The sequence below is a fragment of the Macadamia integrifolia genome, unplaced genomic scaffold (genome assembly GCF_013358625.1).
Source record: "Macadamia integrifolia cultivar HAES 741 unplaced genomic scaffold, SCU_Mint_v3 scaffold2961, whole genome shotgun sequence".
Classification (NCBI taxonomy): domain Eukaryota; kingdom Viridiplantae; phylum Streptophyta; class Magnoliopsida; order Proteales; family Proteaceae; genus Macadamia; species Macadamia integrifolia.
In genome coordinates this window covers 318-9,105 of record NW_024869091.1, presented here as the reverse complement: position 1 = coordinate 9,105, position 8,788 = coordinate 318, and the positions used below count along the sequence as shown (strand labels likewise).

The 8,788-nt window shown below is 39.5% G+C and overlaps 1 pseudogene; it reads right to left on the bottom strand.

Annotated features, from left to right (window-relative positions):
- Positions 1 to 1,734: 1,734 nt before the first annotated feature.
- LOC122067531 lies at positions 1,735 to 3,520 on the bottom strand (annotated as a pseudogene).
- Positions 3,521 to 8,788: the final 5,268 nt, after the last annotated feature.

Sequence of the window (8,788 nt, the reverse complement as noted above, 5' to 3'; positions counted from 1 at the left end):
GGAGAAACAAGCCAAAGAAGGGAGGGATACAATGAAAAAGGGGGGAGGACAAAAAAAGCAAAGAAGGGAGGGATATAATGAAAAAGTGGGGAGGAAAAAAAACAAGGGGGGGGGGGACAATAAAAAAAATAGAATGATGGGGTAGAAGTGAGGAAGGTGTCAAGAAGATGCCTAATCTAAGGGGGAAGAGAGAAGAGAGGAATGATCAGGACAATGTTTCCTTTCTAGATGTTACTACTTACAAGACATCTTCTAATGACCTTGAAGACGCACCTACCTAGACAACTGATCATTAATATCGGATGCATTAGAATTGAGGCATTAAAAGTTTAGTGTCGTGCAAAAAGGATTATTGATGGTTTGATCAAGGCATGCAATCATGAGGAATCAGATCAAAGGACAACATTTTTTAACCTAAAAATGAAACTTTGATGTCTTGATGATGATTATCCAACATGATTGTATAAACTACTCAAATTTCTTATCATATTTAGTAATGATGCATTTATATATAATTTTATTTTACTTGTCAAATCCAAGAGATTTAGAAGCAAAGTAAATTGAATTTTTATAACCACAAATGGAATGATTTAGAGTCAGTAATATAATCATGTTGGGTAATGATCGCAAAAGTTTCTCTTTTAGATTTGAAATTTTCACTTCCCTTCCCTTTAATTTCCCTCACAACCAAACGGAGCTTCAATGGTGTATATTTTCATTATTTTTCAATTTCACCTTAGGTCTATACCTAGACAATGGACATCGGCACAATAATAAGGTTGTTCCGTGACGACCTAGTGATGATAGGTTCATGTCGGAAAATGGCTTTCATGAAGTGGGGGTATAACTGTATACATTATGAAACCCCCTCTAATCTTAAAATGGCAATTGCCTCATGCACTCGGTACACCCTTTCTTTTACCCTTAAATTTGCTTCCTAAATAGATATTAAGCTGACTACACTAGGTATTATACATAATTATTAATGTTATTTTATCCCTACAATGCTCCTAACGTCCACATGGTCATCCACAATCCAACAAGGTATAGTATTTGATGTATGTTTTGGATTGACCAATTTTATGGCATATTTTCTATCTCTGACTCTATCAATTTGTCCTAAATATATACTAGAATTATTTGATATTTAATTTAATTAGTACAGTGATTCAGTGAAATTTTTTAGAGAATGCATACCATATGATTCAAGGAGTCAATATAAATGTTTAAAATATTATTAATAATTATATAATATATAGATCATCTTATTATGTACTTAAGAGGTAGATTTAAATTTCAAAAGTGAAATGAAAAAATAGTGAAACTAACCATTGAAGGATATAATCTACTAATCTAGGCAGTTTAAAAAGTCAAGGTAGAAAGAAAATGTAAATTTGTAGAGGAATTAGTAAACAATTATTATGACCCTCTAATCTTACAATGACAGGTGCCTCGTACACTCGGCATACCCTTTCTTTTACCTTTAAATCTAAAAAAAAAAAAAAAAAAGAAGAAGAAGAAGAAGAAGAAAAAAGAAGTATTTTCAATAGGAGAATTTGAGTAAATATAGATTAAATTTATTCATCCAAAATATATATATATATATATATATATGGGATTGACAAAAATATCCCCTATACTCATTATACACTGATATACTTTTCTCCTTGTCCCAATAAAGCAAACTTTTACCACTCCCTTCCCTGAAGTGCAAGGGAGAAGGCAAAAAAAATCTTACCAAGGTGCCCAGCATAGAATAATGCAAAAATCAACATGAAGCATATACGAACCAAGTAGCAAAACTTGCAAATCACCCCACCCCATCACCAGATCCAAGGTCGTTTTAGCTCTGGTTCTATGGACAATCCATGTATACTAGTTAAAATCTCACAAAGAAGCATCAAAATAAGCCAACAATTCAAGCAAAAACAATCCATGTCTTCATGTTTTTGAAGAAACAAAATTGCATAATATCCAACAAGATAAGCACCATTTGAAGAAAATGCTCCATGGATAACTGAACAGACATAAACCTGACAAAAGCCCAAATCTATGGAGGGCCGGCCAACCGGTGACAGGCAAATGCAGCAACAGAATTGACGAGTGCAACCATACTGATCAATCCTAATCAGTAGATAAGAAACCACTTAAAAGACCGAACCATCAGGCACCAATATACAGATGATACTACCAACCTCTGTATTTCACCCAAAGTTTTCATGTTGATCAGACAATCCTAATTGAACTTTTAAAGAAGAACCAGCAGGTGCTGATATGAAGACATGCTTGCAGTCCTGAGCAGTTAAAATCCTAGCTTCAAGCATGTGGAAAAAGAACCAATCTGGGAAAAATGATTATGACAAAACAAAGTGAAGCTCCATGACATGATGGTATGAAAGAGATCAAAATTCGATAGATGAATAGAATGGAGACGGCATGATAAGTGAAACCATCTTTGCACCACCAAAGTGTGAGCACCTCTAACCTAGTTTCAAGTATGTGGAAGAAGACCGGTACTGACCAGACCAGACTTAGTCAATAGGACAAATGAGAGAGTAATTTCATCCAGATTTGAAACACAAAATGAATTGGTACTGACCGGTACAAGTTTGGCAGGCTTTGGTTTACAATATGACAGATACTGACCAATTTTCTCGTGTCTGAGGGACATGATCCCCTTGAATAGTAGTCTTGTGGGCCTCCTTGCTCATTCGTCCTTCCTTCCTTCCATGCAAACTTAAACAAACGCATACCTTCACATCCTTACTCCTTTTGCATTCTTCATCAACCCGACCTTCAGCATCCATGTCCTCTGGATCACCATCAACCTGCTCTTTCTTTCTCTGATCATTTGCCTCATTCTTTTCCATAACCTCACCTTCTGCAATGGGCTCCAGCTGCTTTGACTCACGAGACTCGTGCTTAAGCGCTTCCTCTGAAAAGTCATTCTTAAGAGATGATGGAGCTGAACTTTTTAAAGGCATTTGTTCAGTTACTTCATTCTGTTCAACATGACTTGATGAGAACAATGGGGGTTGGTCATTGGTGTCGAGCCTGCTTGATTCAATGCTAGTACCTATAGGATCATATGGCTTTTGAAACCAGGTCATTTGACTAGGATCATTAGATGGTAAAGTAACTGTTGTGCTCGTTGCGGCAGGATTGGGCTGGGAAGGGAACATGCCTATATTATTAAGGGGTTTTAAAGCAGCATATAATTGTGGAAGCTGCTGCCCATTTCCAAATATTCGAGCCAATGATGCTGAAAGGGTAGTTATGTGAGCAACCTGCTCGCTAGTCACTACATTATGATTAAGCGGAGCTACAGAAGTTATGTTTGATGTTTTCACATCCACTGTTTCTGATTTAGTAATAGGCTCACCCATATGAAAAGGTGTTTGACCTTGTCGATTTGAAGGTGAACCAATTTGAAGGTGAACCAGAGATTATTGATTGTGTTTTCCCACTAAGATTCATAGTCCATCCACTTGGAGGGTGTGGAGGATCTATTTGCCCACTTTGCTGAATCAGGATAAAGCCTGAAACCCTTCCACTCGGCCATCATGATTGAAGCTTTGCCCGGGCATGGGAACCATAGGCAGAATACTGCTCTCTCTGCAGGGGAATGCAATAGCAGCATCCCCTCTGGAATTGTTAAGTTTGTCTCGAATTCTTGACCCGTTTTGAAGATTGACCCGATCCGACATATTTTGGTGGCGACCCGAATGGGAAATTTTCTGAGACTTGTGATGGAAGCAGCGGCCCAAGCCTGGAGCCCATCACTGATCTCGTATGGGGGTGCGGGGGCATAGCCCCCGCAGTATGGTTCGACCGGATCGACCGCGATCCGATGGGTCGACCCACGTTTTCAGAATATATATAATGTACTGTTGTTTGTTGAGAAAGTCATTGTATTCTAGGGTTTTCACGAAGCTAGGGTTTCAGGGCGAGTTCTTCCTCGCCGCTGCTAGGGTGTAATCTCTCTTCTGCATAGTGAATCATCTTCTTCTTCGCCCGAGGATGTAGCACACCACCCTGGTGTGTGAACCTCGTTAAATCTCTGTGTCGTACGGATCTATTGTCTCCTTTTATTCGTGTTTCTTGGTGTTTGATCGAACAGGAATTAGAATGTTTCTGTTGGTGTAAAACTACTTGAGTCGTGTTCTGTTCACAGGTGGATAAAGAGAACCCATTTGGAGTTTGAGACAGTGGATCTTGAGGACCCTGTCCCCGCTCTACTTTATCAATGTAGAAAGGATGTCGCTCCATGATAGCAGCTGCCGCAGGAGTAGCAGCACAAGTGGTTTGCTACCACCAATTGATTCAGGAACACTAATGGTTGCACCATTATTTTCACCCCGATGTGGAGATCCACAACCATCTTGTTCAGCTGCTTTGTCACTCCATCTTGGACCTCCCCATGGTCTCCTCATTATTGGAACTATGGCCCCACTGATCATCTGTAGACCTCTTAGTAGCACATGGTTCGTTAAAACCCATTTTTCCATCCCATTGTCAGTCCTATACTGAGAAGACTTCACAACATCAGGCCCAGATGCTGTGTCGCTCCATTTTGAACCTCCCCATGAATCGGGTTCATTACCCAAATTATGGCCCCACTTATCCTCCTTCGCAACATCATAGCTGGTTGCCGTATCACTCTGTTTTGGACCTCCCCATGAATTGTCTTTGTTGTCCGACATGAGCCCCAATCTATCATCCTTTGCAACATCTGGGGCCACTGTGGTCTCACCCCATTTTGGACCTCCCCATGACTTGTCGTCATTATCCAAATTCTGGCCCCACCTATCAACCTGAGACCTGCAATGTCCTGGACCATCATGAGAGAACCTGCACTGTGTCCCCTTGTTCCAATTTCCAGCAGTTAAAAACTTGCAATGAATACCATTATTTCGAGAGGGTTCACGTCCATGATCATACTCATGTACCTCCCTTCTGTTTTGGACCCTTTCTCTTGTCACATCTTTTGCAGACCATCCACCATGACCATCACCTAAGACATCATGATGGGCATATTTACATCATGAACCCCTATAACAGTTGCCTTTCAGAAAATCATTACAGGGATTGGTAGATCTGTTGTTCCTGGGTAGGTTCTCCATACCCATGTGCAATTATGTCTCGGGAGTAATCTCTTAGCTCTGCATCATTAGAATGCCTTGAAAATGATCCTCTCCCATGCCCGCTTCCCCAGCTACTCGGACCATTCTCACGCCTACCTCTCCATCTTTCCACTTGACCACATTCTGAATGCCCCCTATCCACATAGACACGGTTGTCCTGATGAAGATATCTGCACTGCCTACCCCTCCTACACCTCCCTGCAGCAAGATCATTACATGTCGGAGCTGACACTCCTGATCCACTTCTACTTCTGTCTCTCCAGTGCTCTGATTCCTACTTAAAACCATGGAGCGGGCTCCTGCTCCTGCTCCTGCTCCTGCACATTGCACATTGCACATTGCACATTGCACATGGCACCAAAAGAAAAAGGCAATACAGAGAAGCCAATTTAAATAATCACAACCAAAAGCATGGTCTTCCCTATTTTCCAGAAGTAGTCTCTTGTTTGAAATGAAAACAAGGGGAAGAAGAAATATAACATTCATAGAGAAGGGACATATGTGATATGTTTAGGTTCATCCAACAGTTCACGCACCTGTGCGACCTCCAACTACTCTTTGGGGAGTGACTCTGATTATGGTGTCTCCAGGCATCAAGGCCAGGAGATACGCTAGATCTGTAACTTCGATCCCCACCCCATTTGTCACTCTTTGTAAGATTCCATTAGTGTCTCTGTCTGGACTCTCATCCTGCTCTGCATCTCTTACTGCAGGTAAATGCTTCCCAATTTTGTTTGACTCCATGTTAGACCACCTTGGATGTTGTCTAACAGCAACCTTCAGAGAATTCCATCCTGGGCTTGATTCTTTATTACAAATGGGCTCGCCTTCTTTATCAGGACAAATATTTCCATGTCCGCTTTCAGCAAGGACATCAGTTTCTACTACCAAATCCCACTTAGAATTGCGTTTCTTGACACTTTCAGTCATTGTTTTCCTCTAGAAAGGTGCAATTTCCAGATTGCTTTCCTATTTCTTATATTTTGGGTTAACTATCCTAGCCTTGTCTCCACTATAATCATAATCTGAGATAAGAAGAAAAAGAAAATATAGATGAACAAGAATCCCATAAGAATTATGTTTTCAAATTCTAATTTCATCCTGTTTCCTTCTTTTTACTGAGATCCGAGTGTATACCTGCATATAATGCATGTTTTTTTTTTGGGGTGTGTCTGTGTGTGTGTGTGCATGTAATGCCAATGTTTTTAAAACTGTACCTGTCGTTGAACGGTTCAGGCAAAAAGATCGACGGTTCAAATGATTCTCTCGAGAAACATATTTTTCATTACAGTATATATTACTTTTTGTGAGATATGATACGCCAAAAACATGCGCTGCACAGTGGTTAGTCTTGGTGCTCTAATAAGGAGATCCTTGGTTCGATTCTACCAGGGTGCAGCCCGACATATATTTTTATAAAACAGGCCGCTCCTGAAGGCTAGGATGGTTCAACGGTCCAACCATCTAATCTGAACAATGTAAATGGACGGATCGTTCAGACCGAATTGTCAATTGACCAGTCAATGGTTTTCAGAGAACAAAGAGAGTGTTGGAACGGACCACCTGGCTAATCGGCTTGCAGTCCAGACTTTCCAACCACCCGGTCTATGGTCTGAAGACACTGGTGTGTGCACAAGCAAGTGGCAACATCTTTCTGTGTTTATCCAGGTGAAACTCATATTTCTGTTTACTAGTGCCTACTACATTCAGATGATTGGGACCCACTGCTGAATGGATCCCATGGCCCTGACGAAAAGGATAACTTATGCCAAAACTACGATTTTTGCCATTTGATGCAAACAATATGCTTTAGCATCCCCCCACACCCCCGGTACAACTTGCTACTAATATGTTCAAGCTGATTTTTGGCCCAGTTAATCTCTTAAAAAAAAAAAAAAAGGTATATCCAGTGCATAAGGCCCTCACCACTGCAGGATCTGGGGAGTGCCATTATGCATGCAGCTTAACCCCCACTTCACAGAGAGGCCAATATTCAAAGGTTGGTCCAGATCTTCCAAGCACAGACAATGAGATACGAGTCCCCATATCCCAGGAACACTTTACCATTGTTGTGGCTCTAGAGCCTAGATACTGCTAATTAATGAATGATAAAAATGAACCAACGAAAAGAATTGATAAGCATACAAGAGAAAATATTTGGACAGTGGAGATTCTGAAACATGGATTGTAGGCATTAAATCATTATATAATAGAATTTTGGAGACACACAGCATTGCCAACCTCATTGGCATCATCATGCTCATAGTTGTCTAGGCATCGTCAAGGCGGCGATTTGGCGTCCTAGCGGAAAAAGAAGTTCATGGCAATGTTACGATTTACGTGACTCACAAATGGTGGTCACCATTGGCTGATAGGCGTCGCCATGGCACCGCCATGGACGCCAGGTTACGCCTGATTCACTAGGTGGTCGATTTTTTGTAAATTGCAGGGTGATTTTGATAGTGCTATGTTGATTTTTGATGATTTGATGTTGCTTAATGTTGGTTTTATATGTTATAGGGTAAATATTGTAGGCTTGTAGCATGCTAAATAACTTTAGAGAATAGGGAAAATAAAAAAGTAGCATACTACGTAACTTTAGAAAATAGGGAAAATAAAAAATGATACATGGGCGATTTAACTGCCATGGTAACGCCATAATGGGCTATTCATCGCCAAATCGATTAGCCACACCTCCACCGCCTTGGATCGATTTGACGCCATGACAATTATGATCAAGCTTCTTTATTTAAAAAATATGACAAACAACCCCTCTCCTCCTGAGACATTTACTAGTGAGAAATAAGTAACTATTAGAACTCCACCCAAAAAAAAACACAACAACAATAGCTTCATGGGTCCACATTTTAGTTTCAAGTAAAACACAATCACGTATCATGAGTTATAACATCCAACAGATTCCAGACTTCATCCAAACAATGATGTCATTCATCTTAAGTTCATAAGTGGCATCCAAATAGTAGAGTTTTAATACATGCAGTTTTTAACATAGAAAACATCAAGGTTCTTGATAGTCCAATAGAAATGTGATCCAACTGTACCCAATCATACTGGATTTTTTCAATGAGAAAATCAAAATCCTTTGATCATCTATATTAGTTTCCACTAAGCAGATCAAGCAGATGGATCTGCTGGTGGTGGGAAAGAGAATAAGAAAAAGGAGAGAGATGGAGTAATCGAGAATACCTAGCCCCAAACTGTAAGCCATGCTAAATAAATTTGAAGAAAGTCACAAAAAGTGTACAATATACACTAGTCAAACTATCAAACAACTACATCTTCATTCTTTTCGTAATCGGTCAAGGGTATCCAGATTCAAATTCAAATAAATAAATTTTTTTATTGAAGGAAAATAATTATCTAGATTAAATAATCAATTATAATAATAAATTAACTAATTAATAATTTTGATGATTCTTGAAGAATTCAAATTATTCGGAAAATACTGGTACTCAGTCTAATTAAATATAATCAATTATAACGATAAATTAACTAATTAATAATTTTGAGGATTTTTAAAGTTTAGACAGGTACTACAGAATGAGGAAAAGAGCTAAGACAACTTAAAAAGATGGATTGAGAGCAAATTGTATTCATTGAGAGGAGGAAACTCCGGATTACAC